The following is a 16677-nucleotide window of genomic DNA, read 5'->3' as shown; positions in this document are numbered from 1 at the left end:
ATATTTTGCGCGAAATTTGAAACTGCAGCGTAGATATTCTACACACAGTGTGTGGAAGTAGCGTGCTCAAAATATGCGAAGATCGCTTTCCGAAGAACGGTTGTGTCCTCACTTACTCTAAAACCAGTTTAACGAGGCAAAGTGATCTTGAAAACTACATCGAGAGGTTTTTCTGAACCAGTTTGGAAGATCGCTTCCAAGATCACTTTGACCGTTCTCATTACACATTAAACGGTAGAATTAAATGCTTTGGTATCTATGTGAATCACATGAATACTGTGATCCTTGACAGGTAGTTGCACCTTTGCTTCCTTCCTTTTGTCAAAGTAAAGCAGTTTAAAGGTAAATTCCAGCTTTGGGAACGATCTCAAAGTTCAGTTTATGTAACTGTACCAGATCTAGATCCACGGTGATATATTAATACTTTACCTTGGTTTTACAGACTTTCTCACGAAATCAGTGTTTTACTGCAACTACGTTCATTTAGCTTTAAGGCCAATACTTCCTTGAATAATGGGGTGTATATTCGATCACAGCATTATCATCACAACATTTTTAATTTTTTTTTCAATCTTGGCAGAGAGCATGAGATGATGTTGATGTGACGAGCCGGCATCCCTACATAAGAATGTCTTGCTGATCATGGGAGCAAGTCCTTTGGATAGGAAGGAGAAAATGAAGTCACCTGTAGGGCCATGATCCAGGTAGGTCAGGGGTTCTCAAACTACGGCCCGCGGGCCGGATCCGGCCCGGGGAGCTTCTCAATCTGGCCCGCGAGATTCTGCTGGTTTTTTTTTTAAATCACTTTTAAGTCACAATATGAAACATAGCTCAATATGATTACATTGTGTATCCATGTAGACCTAACCGGATAATGGCTGTCAAATAAAAAGTTTAGTGGAGTCTTTCCTGTCTGTTCGATCTACTTTCTTATTAGATGACCAGCGGTGTTCTCACCATGTTTGGATCTACATACAGGTGCGAAAGATACCGAAGTACCTTGACAGGGGCCGCAGAACGGTTTTCAAAGTGGGGGAGGGGGGCTTGCCATGTGGTCATGTGGTAATTTTTACGTTTTGTACATGGTTTTGGAAAAAAGTGTGGGGGAGGGGGTTGAAGCCGCCCATGATTGACCAGTGAACATTTGCACCAGTGCCTTCGTCTGGCAATTACACCTTTTGTGCCAAGGTTCAAGCAACTTTTTGTTGACAGACTGTCACTTTTCCCATATTGAAAGTGACCAGGAGACTATTCTTGTTAGAGCCTACAACAGACCTGCTCTATTATTCATTCTACTTTGACTACACAAAATATTGATACTTCAAGACATTATCTGTCTCCCCAATACCAGGTATGTATAAATACAATCTAGATTCCTTTTAAAAAAATACTTCAATTTTGTTATCATAATATTGACTCTCGCTGTATTTGAAATCTTTTCTAATTTTACCTGCGTTCCATATGAAACTGTAATAAATTTGTTGGATCAAATGCTCCAAAAATAAGGGCCAGAATGCACAAGAGAGCATCTAGGACCTCGACCGCAAGGGTTTTTGCGCTTCGCGCACATTTTTTTCTAAGTATTCACTTCACCCTGGCCCTTTCAGGTTTACTTGGAGTCTCATCTGGCCCTTTAAAGAAAAAGTTTGAGAACCCCTGAGGTAGGTAAATGTGTTCTTTTCCATTATGATAAAGAAGTTTGATTTTTGATCGACTGTTAAATTCCTTGGGGTGGGGGCATCCCTGGCAGTAAGGCCCTTTATAGGACAAGTCATTTTTTATTTTCTTTTAATAATGATAATTAGATTTATACTAGCGCTTTTTCCAGAGGATACAAAGCATTGTTAACCCTTATTAAACTGGGGGGGGGGGTCAATTTGACCCCCCCCCTCAACAAATTTTGTCACTACGCCGTCGCACAAATTTTTTGACTGCGCCGCTCACTGACTTTTTACTTTCAAGTCTTGCGCATCTTTTGAGACAAAATTTGCGACGCCCGGGTACGCGGTTCCAAAATTACGCAACGTTTTGTAAACTTTTGTATGTCAGACCAGAAATTGCTCAAAAACGTGATTCCGTGTAAAAAGTCAATGCAATTTGTGTTTTTTAACCAAAAATCATAATTGTATGATTATTTTTAGTTTTGTTGGTTTAAATGGATTTATTTTATGCTACTTATGATCGCAAAAGGGTCCTCAACAAAGTTCATCGGGAAAAACACTAAAAAACAAAGGTTTGAAAAAACAGAGAAATACATAAGAATTTAAAAAACAATAAAATACATAAGAAATTAATTATATTTTTGCTATTTTTTTGTAGATATTTGTTAGAAATGTAATAATTGATACTCCCATCAAAAATTAGCATTCTACTAGCTATATAAATTGAGTTAAAGGCAAATACAACACAAAAAACCAAATTTATGTCAAATTTCATATGCTTATTTGCATAATTAATTAATAATTTTTTTTTTTTTGTTGAAAATTTTACTATACACTCTTGTAGTTTAAATCTGGCTCTACGTGCTTGCAAATATTTGCGGCGATTGCGCAATCAGCGGCCGAGATCTGAGGGGGGGTCAAATTGACCCCCTCCCCCAGTATATACTGGTCCAAAATAGCCCAGTTAAGATAGGGTTTAAGCACTGTTTATTAATATTAAGGAACCACTGTCGGTAATAGGGGAATTTCGAGGGCAGCAACGAAGTTGAGATGGGTGAGCACTTGGAGTCAGATGCAGCTTTTTTCTTTGCCTTTAGGCTTTAATATGCTATAAGGTAAAACATTGGCAATAGACTGATACGGAAGACTATGAAACGTGGCTGCTTTTGCAACCATCGTCCATACATGCACACTCCAGCCTTGTGTTACTTGTTACCTTTTTATTGCCCAGGACTTAGACTATCCGATATGCGTCGGGCTAGTGGGCAAACTACTGACTGGCGAGGGCGCAGCCCGAGCGCCTGTCATCACTGGTGAAGACAAAAAACGATTTTTTTATTATTTACCTTGTTCCGTTCGTAGAAATTCTACGAACCCCCAACTAAGCTTCAATATAAATATTCATAACTGTCCGCGAACACAGACCAATAAGCGACGAGGCTTGAACGTGACGTATAATGAATATTAATGAGCTCAAAATGACGTTCGCGAGAGATTTCAAGTCTGTCAGAATTAAAGAGAGTTTGAAATATGCTGCCCAAAAGCTCAGAACAGACGACTTTAAGGACCTGTAGGCTTCAGCGATATGTTCAGTACTAAATAAAGAGGATTGTTTCGTAAGTTTACCAACTGGATTCGGAAAAAGTGCAATATACCAGGCTCTGCCATTGTCGTTTGACTTTCTACGTTCTGAGACTGAGAGTGGGAGCAGTGAGACAGTAGCCGCCAGTGCCAGCCACAGGGAAGACCACTCGATCCCTGGTAAATCTACTGCAACTCCCGGTACAACTACTTCGAAGCGGGTACAAGATGTCAGAGAGAAAACAAATAATTGTTCAATTAAAGTCTAAATAAAATAGAATATTCAACACAAAAGCGTATTTATTATAAATAATCAAACATTAAAGAAATATGAGGAAACGAAAGGTTTATTAAATTTTCGATTTTCTGAATGAACCCACATACGAATGAACTCGCCCAATAAAATCATAGACTGTGATGATATTTGGTTAAAAAATACAGTTGATCGCCATATAAGGGTTATCTCATGAATGATGCATAATTAAAAGTATGTCACGCATATGATAACCATATGCATATTGATGACTTTACCAGGGATGATATGTGCTCGGGCTTCGCCCTCGCCCGTCAGTCTGCTTGGCGCGACCAGTAACTTGCCCACTATAACCCGGCGCATATCAGATAGGCTACCCAGGACTTGGTGCTGGTTTAAAATATAAAAAACTGCCACTGGACATTAGTTGATAAAGAGAAAAGTTGCAAGACTCGAGTATATACATGTAGGCACTGGCTTCCAGCCACGATTTGTAGTCTTCGGTATCAGACTATAGCTGACGTTTTGCGTAACAGCATCAGACTCTTAATTCTTATAAAGGCAAAGACAAAAGTGGCAGCCTCTGCATAATAGCGGCATCGGGACAAGATTTTGACTTTATGAACGTATTTCCAAATCATGCGGATAATTGCCATGGTGCGGTCACAAGGTCACCCTTTTCCAACACAACCGCATCGGACGATTATCCGCCTTTTTCAGGACGGGCGCTCGTAAAAATAATGCGGATAATTTTCGGAGTTTGTGAACGCAATTTTAATTGAATTATCCGCATTACTCTTAGGCGGCTAATTGGAGGATAGGTTTTATTGGGTTTATGAAAGGGGTATCCGTTCAGTCATGATGTCCCTGTCATGTCACGTATGTTGGAGTGTTATTTTCTTATCGAGGTTAAAGACAATAGGTATGATAATGATATGTAGACACATTGCAATGTACTTTCATCAGAGAAAGATAGAAGGATGACCTCATCAATTTCTGTTTGGAAGACATTCAAGGATGATTTAAATAGTGTAATGTTTTTCTTGTGAGGTATACAAGTCTTCTTAATCACTCCATGATAAAAAAATGAAGGATAGGATGATGGAAAAGGGTAAAGCTCCATGTACGGTCTGAAATTTTTTAAATCTCACGACATTCTCGAGTGTATTTCTAAAGGCCCTGTCATTATCGTTCCATGCAGGCCTTGCGGGTAACTATTTATGCTACCCGCAGGCCGCTCGCATTGACAGTATCTTGCGCATACTATATCACTCACAGTTGCCCGCAGAAGCGCACCAAGACTAATTTGCATGCAGAAAAGTTTTGAACATGCTCAAAACTTTGTTGCGGGTGAGTTGTGGGCAATCACCTGCTGCTCACTTGCAATGTTGGCATGAAACGATGTGACAGGGCCCTATTAAAGATTTGTCACTACGAAGGTTTGAATCTAAAGGTTTGTTATTCTCAAACTGAAATAAGTTTCAATATTCTGAAGGTTGGTTAATAATCCAAAAATGGAATAAGGTTTCTCATTCTGTTCATGAGTTATTAGTTATTACTTATTACTTACAAACCTTATTTCATTTCTGGTACGTTTGACAAATTTTAGAGTACAGAATTTAGAGTACTCTATAGGCCTACAAGAAACATCACAGTGTTAAGTGTATTTATTTATTTTGTTAGTTTTATTTTAACAGGGTAGCCCCATCAGTAGCCTACTAATTTGACATTCTCATCACATTTATCCTCTGAATTGGCATTTTCTCACAGAATACTTTTTGGTGTCAAGCTGTTGGCATGCAATCTTATATGTTGAGTGAACATAACTCCAACTGCAACAAAAGATTTCTAGTAGGCCTGCAATGTAATGCACTCCTGCTGAGTATGTGCCTGATACATTGACATGATGTATGTCTCATTTAAATTGATTTCAACACTGGGTCACGTCCATACAATCTTTTATTCAAAGTCAAACTCTATGAGCTTCATTTGAAGGCATTTTTCATGGGCTGTACCATCTTGAAAGTAGGCCTATATGTACAAAAGACATTGAGCACTTTTAAAAATGCACGTTGACTGATTCGAGATGAAGTCATTTTTTGGCGTTCCATATGCCTCCATTTTGCGGTTCTCCAAAATCATAGTTGACGTGCACGTGAGTGACGTCATTTTAACCGTTCAAGCCCAGCATGAAGATCAACCTTTCCCTTTTAAAAGACAGTTTTCAGTGACTTTTCACAAAATTAATGTAAGTTGTATGATGCATTATGTTTATCATATTTGAAATTGCTTTCTGATCTCCAAAATATATATCGATATATATCCTAACTCGTGTAAAAAGGAATCAAAGCAAGTGAAAGGGCAAGTGTGCACAAGTTGCACCTTCGCATCACCTGACCGGGTCGCCAGGCGATGGTACGCCAGATCTTCCGGGTCGGGCAGCGTGTCATGACCCGCTGGTTATCGCGCTGTTTCACGTGGACGTACATACACATACAAGTCGATTGAAATCTAATGTATTTGCTTCTGTAGTGAACAAGGGCAGACGACGACGTTGACTCGAACGATCAGACGAATGCTACGTCGTTCTCGTTCACTGCTCCTAAAAGTCTCTATTAACATCAAAGTCAAAGGGTGATTCCAGCTTGTGGAAATGTCTTTCAGACTGTTTTAAAGCATCAGTGCACTTTGAAATTTTTAAGCAAAGAAAGTTCTTGCTGAGTTTTACATTCAGTTACAGTACACACACATTTGACATTTCCGTCTGTATAGGGATTAACATCTCAATTCTCCTTTCCTCCCATTTAAAGTTTAGTAATTTGCTTTGGTGTGAAATCACCTATCAGGATACATCCACCCAAAGGAAAATCGAAGTAACCGTTTCATGAAACCGACCCTGTGACCAAAGTACATGTACATGTAGTCATGGCATTGGCTGCTTAGGACTCTGAGTGGAGTTTCTTCGCACACTTCATGGGATTGATCTGTATGTTAAATCCTAGTGGCCTTCAGATTTCAGCAGAGTATTTAAACCTGGGAGGGGGTTAAGAGGAAGGGGCTGTTTACCATCTGTGTAAAAAAAAAATGCCCAAGTTGCAAAAAATGAAGAAAATTTGTGAAAAGTAGAAATACTAGTTAACCTACGTAGATTTAAAGGGAGAAACCCACAATGGTGTATACATGTATTTTCTAAAGTTTATAATATTACTTAATGCCATAATTTTGGAAACATGTATTATTATGCTGTATATTTTACTTTGTACCAACAGCCATAATATGATTTTTGTGCCAGTGTTCATTCATCTTGAACATGACAATAAATTTTGAATACCTGAATATTTTATCAATTTTGAGAATGGTGCCTTCTTGGTGCCCCTTCCCCATAAGAATTTATATTTAGCCCCCCCCCCCTCCATGTACAAATGTAGATGCATTTTCACTCACTCCCTATTTTCACTCTTATGTTCATAAATTTTTGTTAAAGATGAAGAACATGTATACTTGGACTTTGGGTTGATTCTATAATTATAAAAAGAAAAGTTAAGAAACATATTTACTGTACAAAAATATTATACAGAAAATTTATAAAAATCCATGAAAATACAATTTTCTTTATATCATGCCTCCATGATCACTTGTAAGTGGCACTCTGGTTTCCATTCCAGAAATTACATTTGTTTCAGAAATTTCATATAATTTAGCTTGTGCTATACATCTTAAAAACTAAATCTGAGCTTTGTCCAATACAACCTGTATTCATTTTTGAAACCATCTTTACATGTAGCTTTGATGATTTTTCACTTTAAATGCCTTTCCTCAGTCCCACATATGTGAGCTGGTAGTGCCATTTGTGTCACCCTTGATTTAGTGACATGTCAACTATGTGTACATACAGCCCATGATGTGTGGTTAGACGCATAGAGGGCATCTGCCCGTCACAGCCAGGAGGAATGAGTATATATCGAGGCACGTTGCAACTTTGTTTTCTGTAACCAGCACTCAGTCAGAGGTTTACCACTGAACGTGGCTGGCTTTACCGCTGGATGTGATCGAGTTAAGATGGCAACGTGTAGGAGTGATTTGGGGATTTGGACTAAATCATGAATTCCGGACTTCTTTCGAGTTCATTGTGATTTTCTGATCTGTTATAGGCAGCAAGTAGAAGACTAATGGATCTACATCCTCTCTGAAGGACTTGCTGTTATTGGGTATCAATGCCCTCTTGTGGCATAGGACTGTCTAGCAGGAAATCTGGACTGCATGTATGTTTCAAAATGTATTAATGATCTTCAGAAATTGACCATTGGAACACTTGTGTATGAGCTGAAATGATTCAAGTGACTATGGATTTCTTTGGTTAATCAGACTTCAGAGGGGTTAATAGCCAGAGCTGAGTTGACTTATGTCTGATGGTAAATTATTTTTAGTTTTCTACTTTTTCATTGTTAAGAGAATGGCATAAAAACATACTTAGACGCAAGTCAACTTCTAAATAGTTCTAAACTCCGGTTCAGTCTACATTCCATCCTTTATAGCATTCATTTTTTTTTTTACAGAACTTTGATCTATCTATGAAAATTAACCACCATTTCACAATTTTCTCTCAAAGGTATTTCCCATTATCTGTATTAGCTGCAAAGCAATGATTTAAATCTACAAAGATAATATTTCATATTATGCTGATGCAAATTATAATTTACTTGAAAATCTAATTTAACACAAGTATATGTTCCAGCTATCATACAATTATGTATATATGATTGTATGAAAAATTCCCCAGGAAGAAGAATGATGTTGTATTTGATGTTCGTATTAAATACAAATACCATGGAGAAACTCCATGCAAATGCTATGAAAATAGCAAGCAATGCAAAAGATAAAATGAGATTACGAACAAAGAATTTTTTGGTCTATATCACAGATCATCAAACTTTCCCCTGGAGTCTTACAAATTTCAACAGTAGCGCATCTTTGTATGAGATAGAGAAAGAGAGAGAGAGAGAAAGAAAAAGGATTTATGCCTCCAGTAAGCTGTAACCTTTGCTCTTGAAAGTGATCTTGGACATGTTTATTTGAAAGAAAATTTATGGGTATACCTTTGACAATTTATTCAGTTGTTTTTCTGGGAAGAGAATCTCAGTTGCAAGAAATAATTGCTCAAATTGGTAGACATATTTTACTTGGTGACATAAAGAGGCCAATGCATGTAATCAGTCCTTTTTATGGGTTTGTAGGTGAAGAGTTTCTCTCAAACTCCCATTGTTTTATTTAGGCAATACTAGGTTTTGGTTCATATGAATCTTTCTTTACTATTATCATTGATGTGCTTTGCTAATAAGGTGACAACAATTTGTCATATTTTTATTTCATCAATCAATGGCTCTACTGCAACTCTTTATTTTGTGTGTAGATCTTTTCCCCCTTTTTCTCCTTTGTATGTTAGCAAGTTGGATTTTACATAAATTTTGGACAAAGAAATGCCAGTCTCTTCCCTCAACTCCCAGTAACTTTCACATATCTTTGAAAACAAAACCTACCTTCCATCGTCAGTATTCTTTTCAAGAGCACTTTGTAAAAATGAGACTTTTTCAAACATTGAAAAAATATATTGAGAAAGAAAATGAATATTAACTCTCTGTGAACCTGGCTTTTGTGTATTTTGTAGAGGAATTAAAACACAAAAGGTTCTACATTAATTGTTTTGAGAGAGATGGGGTTAATCTGTTTTGCGTTATAAGCAGGATCTGTTCCCGAAAAGTTATCACGTACATGTATATTGTGTAATAGTGAAACGAGCTGATGTAATGTATGCCTTTGTGGTTATAATGTAGACCAGGTGTTAACTAGATTTGTTTTCCTACATGAACTGTGTAACATCTCTATTGAAGAGCTACCAGAACATGGTGTGAAACGCTTTGTTATGCAGCCACTGAGGTTGTGATGTCAAAAGATTGGTTTTAGATTTGTGCAAGACTCAGAGTCAAGGTTCAAGGCATAAAAGAAATCGTGACCAGAGAGGAGGTGCCAATTGGAACCAGGCCTGAGATGTGTTCACATGATATGAATCACAAACATAAAAGCATACACAAAACATGAACACAGTTTTGGGAGAGATCAACTTTTATTAATATATTTCCCCTCATTCAAGCCTACCCACCATACTAATCAGATCAGTGAGTTTGACCCAGGAAGTATAGGTCAAAAATAAAGTTCATGTAACTGTAATGGATGTTAAAAACAAAACACAAACTTGTTAAGGAGAAAATGAATCAACTTTTCATCAACAAAGTCACCTCGCATTCAAGCCCACCCACCACACATCAGTGAGCATAATCTGGGAAGTATAGGTTAAAATAAAGTTCATTTAATTACAATGGACATTCAAACATGAAATAACTATGAACTTATTTAGGAGAAATCTAATCATCTTTTTATCAACTTTTTTACCCCACATTCAAGCCCACCCACAGCTTGATCCAGGAAGTACAGTTCAGTGCAGAGTATTATGCAATTTAAATGGATGTTTGAATAATTCCAAGAAGCCCAAATATGGTTGAGATTTATATCTCCTGCTCATTTGATTTTATTTATTCACTTTAGGTGGTTTCAAACCGCCTCGATCACAAGAATCCCCGTTAAATTACGAGAACTTTTTTAGGCTGAAAAATACCCATTAATTATTCCTGCATTCACACCGCCCTGAAACATACTCTTCGGGATAAGTTCCTGAAGTTACGAGCATGCGCAGTATGGTCTGATAAGCAGCAAGGCGCGAAATTCAAAATCACTAGCCCAGCAGCAACCCATGCACGGCGCCGCACCCAACGACACGCTGGGCTAAAAGTTCCCGTAATTTGCTTTCAGACCGCCAAAATACCCACGACCTTGGAAAAATCCCCGCGAAAGTTCTCGTAATTTCGCCAAGTACCTACTATTTATCGGGTATTTTCTTTCGGGGATATTACGCGTAGTTTGCTTTCACACCGCCAAAATACCTGGTATTTTCTGATCGGGGTAAATTTCCCGATCAGAGAATACCTGGAACTGGCCAACTTCGAGGCGGTCTGAAACCACCTATAGACATAAAATATCCAAATATTGCAATCTAGATAGATAATACAGTTATCACTATTGGGTTCTATTCATTTTTTGAAATGCTTTTTGTAATGGCGGTTCCACTGATTTTCCTCTCAAACTGCACCTCTTTCACTTTTGAATATTTGCTTTTTGGAAGTCAATGAAATTTCATCGACGTAAAATTGCCCAAATGCACCTTGATTTGAACTAAATATCTGTGAATCCAGTTTTCAGTTTAAAGAGAAAAAACTGTTGATTGAACACGTCCCAAGACAAACCAGTTCATTGTGCCTTGCACCCCATCACCTCTGCCCATTGTTTGAGCTGTTTGTGGAGATATCTTCTCTTGCTAAGATCAAGGTTATGTTCTAGCCTATGGTGTCACCTTCTTGTCTGTCAATTGTTTACAAAGTCATTGCTAAAAAATCTTGCACTTTATTCAGTTGGTTCCTCTCCCTGAAATATTAATTGTGATTTTTGTGAGTGATGTCAAGTATTGCTATTTAGTTACTGACTGGAGCTTAACAGTGTAGCAAAAGTGAGTATGAAAATTGATTTTGGGCCCATCTTTCAGAGAGTTGCAATGAATTTGAACCAAAATCAAACTGAAATTTTGTCAACTTATATAATTAAGAAAATTATTGAAACTGACTTGTCTCAATTTGAGTTTTATTGATTGATTGATTTAATATTCATTTACTTATTTGGTTTTCTCTATACAGGATAACCCTATCAACGAGTATTGATCTGCCAAGGGGCTCTGTCTGTACAGATAAAAAACATTAATCTATTGAATCCTTTGAATCTATTGCAACTATTTCTAAGACAGGGCCCAAGGCTCTGACTGTAACATAAGTTATATTTAAATGTTCAATATTTCTTTGGCAATTGGTAAATCACAATATTCTTGAAGAGTGATATATGGTAAGTTTTTTTTATAATCCAAAGAAATCAATTGAATCAAAGTAGGCCCTATTAGCATTAGATTTAGAGAAAAAAATGATCAAGGGTGCACTGATTTTGCAGTGTTCCCTCCATCCCAAGATGAATGGCAAAGCAAGAACTGCGAAGGCACGTATTGTTAGCAACAAACGATCCAATCAAATCTACATAAACAGTCAGCTAGCTTGATACAAATGATCTGCAAATAGTGATTCAAACATTCTTCTCTGGTCGCTGCTGTACATGCCATGTCATTTTCTGACCCTCATTTTTCAGTAAGCTTCTCCCTGTAGACCTCAAACCAAGTTCAAAGCACACTCTTTAAGTATACACCCAAGGGGTTAGGGAACAATCCTGAAAAGTTTCAGCGATTCATTCCTTCTTCAACAAACAAGTGAAGGTTTCCTTCCCCTGGTTCCTCACAATAAATATACAATCTTGACATTGGTTCCCCCCATCGGGTGTGTTCACATTGACGTTCTCTCACATCGCCTGGTGAATAATCATCATCTGTCTAATGGATTCCTCATTTCAGCTTAATCAACGTCAACCTAATCAAGAAAGTACTAGCAAATTATGAGAAGTACTGAAAATGAAGTTGTCAGTCTTTGTCAAAAGGCTAAAATCACTACTAGTTTTAGAAATCCCTGAAAAAGTTATTGTAATTTATGAAAAGTTCCTCTTTATTCATGGGTATTTTCTATTGGGAAAGGAACAAGTACCACTAGCGTCCACACCAGTGGCAAAATACATGTAGGTCTATATACTTGACATTTTCTCAGGAGTGTTTGACAAGTAATTTATTCTTATATTTGATTGGCTGAAAAAGCTCACGTGCCTGATTGTTTCTATGGTAACTGTATATATAAAACATCTGACAAGTACTTTCATGAAACAATCCACTTGATCTATTTGTAGGTTAAATTTTCCATCAGAAATACCATGTTCTTGTTTCTTTTATTGGGTGGGTGTGAAATCACCTATATTTGCAGTGCTTGGAATGAATGCAAGCTATTTTATAAACACTCACTTCATGTAAATATATTAAATACAGCAGATGTTTTATGTTTCAGATCAGAGCAAACCTCATTGATGTGAAACTAGATTTATTGTTTTTGACATAATGAGAAATGCCAGATCAGAAATTGTTTAAAAAGTTGTATAAATACAATTCCAGGGTGCCTGCTTTGTTATTTGATTGTTATAAATGTTTAATACATCTGTCAAGGTCTTAACTCTTGGGAGCAGCAAAATCTGTTCAACTTAAAATTTGACTTCTTTAGATATAATTGACATATAGGCATTCTTTGTCTATTTTAGCCTGAAAATTGCATTGAATATTCGACGTAGAGAATGTAGCTGGTTTAACTTAAACAATTTTTTCTCAATAGTTTATCAGGGGAAATTGTTTAAAAACATGAGCTACATTCATGACCTTGTCTGTGATAGGAATATCAATTTCAACAAATTTGTCTGGAAAGAGAGAGAGAGAGAGAGGGGGAAAAAATTGATTGTGTCCAAATTTACAATGGGCTTTAATACTACTGTACAGGAAATACCTGGTTCCAATGTGATATACTTTGATCTGTATTATCCTTCTGTAATCTATCACCCTTCTATAATCCTAAAATGATGGAAATCAGGCCTAATAATCTGTACATTATTTCACCTAAAAATAGAGACAAACAGACAGTTTCCCTCAAGTTTCCTGTTTTAACAGGATGTTTATATCAAGGTTTAAACAACCATGGGTTCATTGCGTTCAGGATGGTTCTATTTATCAGCGTTTATCGATTAGCTCTCACTTTTTTTTTTAAGACCCAAGGTCTAGTTTGATTTTAGTATCAAAGATCTTTTGAGGCCTACCTTGGATCCTCATCCTGTCTTTTTTAAGACCATACCTGACCTAATTCATATATTATGCTAGAAATAAAATATGACAAATTAAAACCAAAAATATATATTACTGGCTATCATTTAAAGATACATTCCATAACATATGTACGTCTGACCCCCTATACATGTATGTGGGACATTCATGAAATTTTCTGTCTCTGATTTTTTGTTCTTTTGATAGTCTGTAATGCTCTCAAATGACCATGACTTGCTCAGATTGTGAAGTGAAGTTCAACTTGAGAAAAATGGGGGTCGGACGTACAAAAAGGTTGCTTATTTTATGCCCTGCATGATGCCATTGTCTACCCGTTCCCATCCCAAATTTCCACAGACATTTCTGATTTATTACCCGATGGTATCGCATAGATGATGATATAAGGTTATTGATTTTATTTTCATTTATATATTGTTTTAGTACATATGTAATACAAACATCAATGAAGTCACACAAGAGGCTGTACCACATAAACATGTGCCATATGGTACATGTAATCCCGAGTTGACTTTTTGTTGCAATATGGGTTAGAGTGATCTGAAGGGGCTTAGCTGCAGTATTTTGTTATGCATAATTAGTGGATGCTTTTTCTTCCTCTCATTTACAGAATCCCAAATCCGGGGGGAGGCACTTCCATTGACGAGTGGATACCATGTGTAACCATGGGGTTTCGAAAAGCACCCTAAACAAGTATTTTCCATGTTCTGAAAATGCACCCCTTAAACAAGTATTGGCATGTGAAACCCTACCATTAACAAGCATTGGAAACAAAACGGTACCCTTGACAAGTATTCCCTGAATTGACCCCCTAAACATTTTAAGTACAACGATATCTTAATTGTTATGTCACGGACGTCGGCTTTACCTTAACTTTCACCCTACGCACCTCGCTCAAATCAAACCCTAAATAAGCAGTATTGGGGCCAAAAGTACATCCTTTATAAAGTATTTTAGTCTTTTTTTTAGTTATACCCTCGCAAATTGGACCGTAAACACTTAGTTTTCCCAGCAAAATATATACCCTTTTTTCATTATTGTAGTGTTTTTGACACCCTTATTATGTTACGTATGTAACGTGCCCTATCTTGAAAAAGATGCTTTTTACGTGTTTTGGGGATCACGCTTGGTATCCACTTGTCAATGGAAGTGACCCCCCCCCCCTCCCCGTCCCAAATATAAATAGACCTCCAGTAATATGGAGAGTGTTTCATGAAAAGTTTCGTCAGTGAATTCCATCTATTGATTAGCTCTCGGCCAATCAGATGCAAAGATTTGCAGTAGGTAATAACATCTGTCAGAGAAAATCATTGACAGAGTAACCATGAAACACTCCCATGGTCAAAGAGGAGTATCCTCACTGCACATTTTAATGATTGCATTTTTGTCTCGCCTACCAGAGGTGAAGGCGAGACTAATACCCCTTTCATAAACCTATCCTCCAATTAACGGCCTAATAGTAATGCGGATAATTCAATAAAAATTGCGTTCACAAACTCCGAAAATTATCCGCATTATTTTTACGAGCGCCCATCCTGAAAAAGGCGGATAATAGTCATGACAACTGGACACACCCCCTCCGATACGGTTGTGTTGGAAAAGGGTGACCTTGTGACCGCACCATGGCAATTATCCGCATTATTTGGAAATACGTTCATAAACTCAAAATCTTGTCCCGATGCTGCTATTATGCGGATAATTGCAGCATCAAAATAATGCGGATAACTCCTCCGATTTTACGACCAAATTATGCTGCTATTAGCCGCATAATTGGGTTTATGAAAGGGGTATTAGGGATCCAAATGTCGTCCGTCCATCACAAACCCACAAACACATAACTCCACAACCGTATTAAAGTAACTGTTCAACCAAACTTGGATGGTAGATGTACTTGGGGGACCTGTATGTTATGTCCTCAGTCGGAGGTCACATGGTAAGGTCAAAGGTCATTTTCAGGTCAACGTTAAAGTTTACAGACTCTATTATGACACCTAACTCCGCAACTGCAAGTCACTTTTCCCCCAAACTTGGATTGTAGATGTAGTTAGGAGACCTGCATGTCATGCTGCAGTCGGAGGTCACATGGTAAGATCAAAAGTCATTTTCAGGTCAACATTAAAGTTTACTTGCAAGACTTTCTTTCATGACACGTAACTCTGCAACCGTAAGTCACTTTTCGACCAAACCTGGATGGTAGATGTACTTAGGGGACCTACATGTTATGCTGCAGTCAGAGGTCACATGGTAAGGTCAAAGGTCATTTTCAGGTCAACATTAAAGTTTGTGTGCAAGACTCTCTTATGACACATAAATCCGCAACTGTAAATCATTTTTCACCCAAACTTTGGTTGTAGATGAACTGAGGAGACCTGCATATCATGGCGCAATCAGAGGTCACATAGTAAGGTCAAAGGTCATTTTGAGGTCAATGATATGACATAACTCTGCAACTGTAAGTCACTTTTATACCAAACTTGGGTTGTACCGTTGTAGGTGTACTTATGAGACCTGCATGTTATTGTGTTCAGTGGTGACATGGTAATGTCAAATTTCATTTTCAGGTCAACATTAAAGTTAATGTGCAAGACTCTTATGACAAGTGTTATTCCATCCCAGTCATTTCACAATGAAGTTTCGATATAATTCTGTTGCATGCCCTTGCAAATCACGATATTTCTGGTTATTTTCATAAGTGGGCGAGACACAAAATCGCTTATGCCTTGTTTGGAATGACAGTCGACTGTGAATCATCTTGAATCTTAATAGAAGCTTTTAAAGCTTTAGACAAGCAGTTTAACTTAACTATTCAATCTGTACCAAATCTAATTCTTCAATAAAAGTGAGTTACAAGCCTATCCCTGTTGGCTACCACTCATTATGTCATTTGTTGAGACCACATGAACCACACATAACAATGGTATTACCATGGTAACGGTTTGATCCATACCACATTCCAATTTCATGCACACTTCTGATGTCAAAATAGGTTAAAGCAAAGAATGCAGATGGATATTATCTGGTGAGCTGTTGGATTTACTCTGGCTAGAATTCGGTGTTTTGGTTGTGGAGGTGTAGTAGTTCAGTGTCTTGAATCTTAATAATCCAAGGCACTTATCTGTGTTTGTCACTCTCCACCCAGGTGGTAAATGGGTACCAGGGCTCCATTGCATGAAAGTTACTATTATGGTAACTTTGCCATCCAATGGTAACTTGCATGGAATCCTTGATTCTGATTGGCTGTTGATCATCGTTACCATGGTAGTTTCCATTGGATG

This window comes from Lytechinus pictus, chromosome 18, assembly GCF_037042905.1.
Source record: "Lytechinus pictus isolate F3 Inbred chromosome 18, Lp3.0, whole genome shotgun sequence".
Taxonomy (NCBI): domain Eukaryota; kingdom Metazoa; phylum Echinodermata; class Echinoidea; order Temnopleuroida; family Toxopneustidae; genus Lytechinus; species Lytechinus pictus.
Note: the sequence above shows the minus strand (reverse complement) of the source record.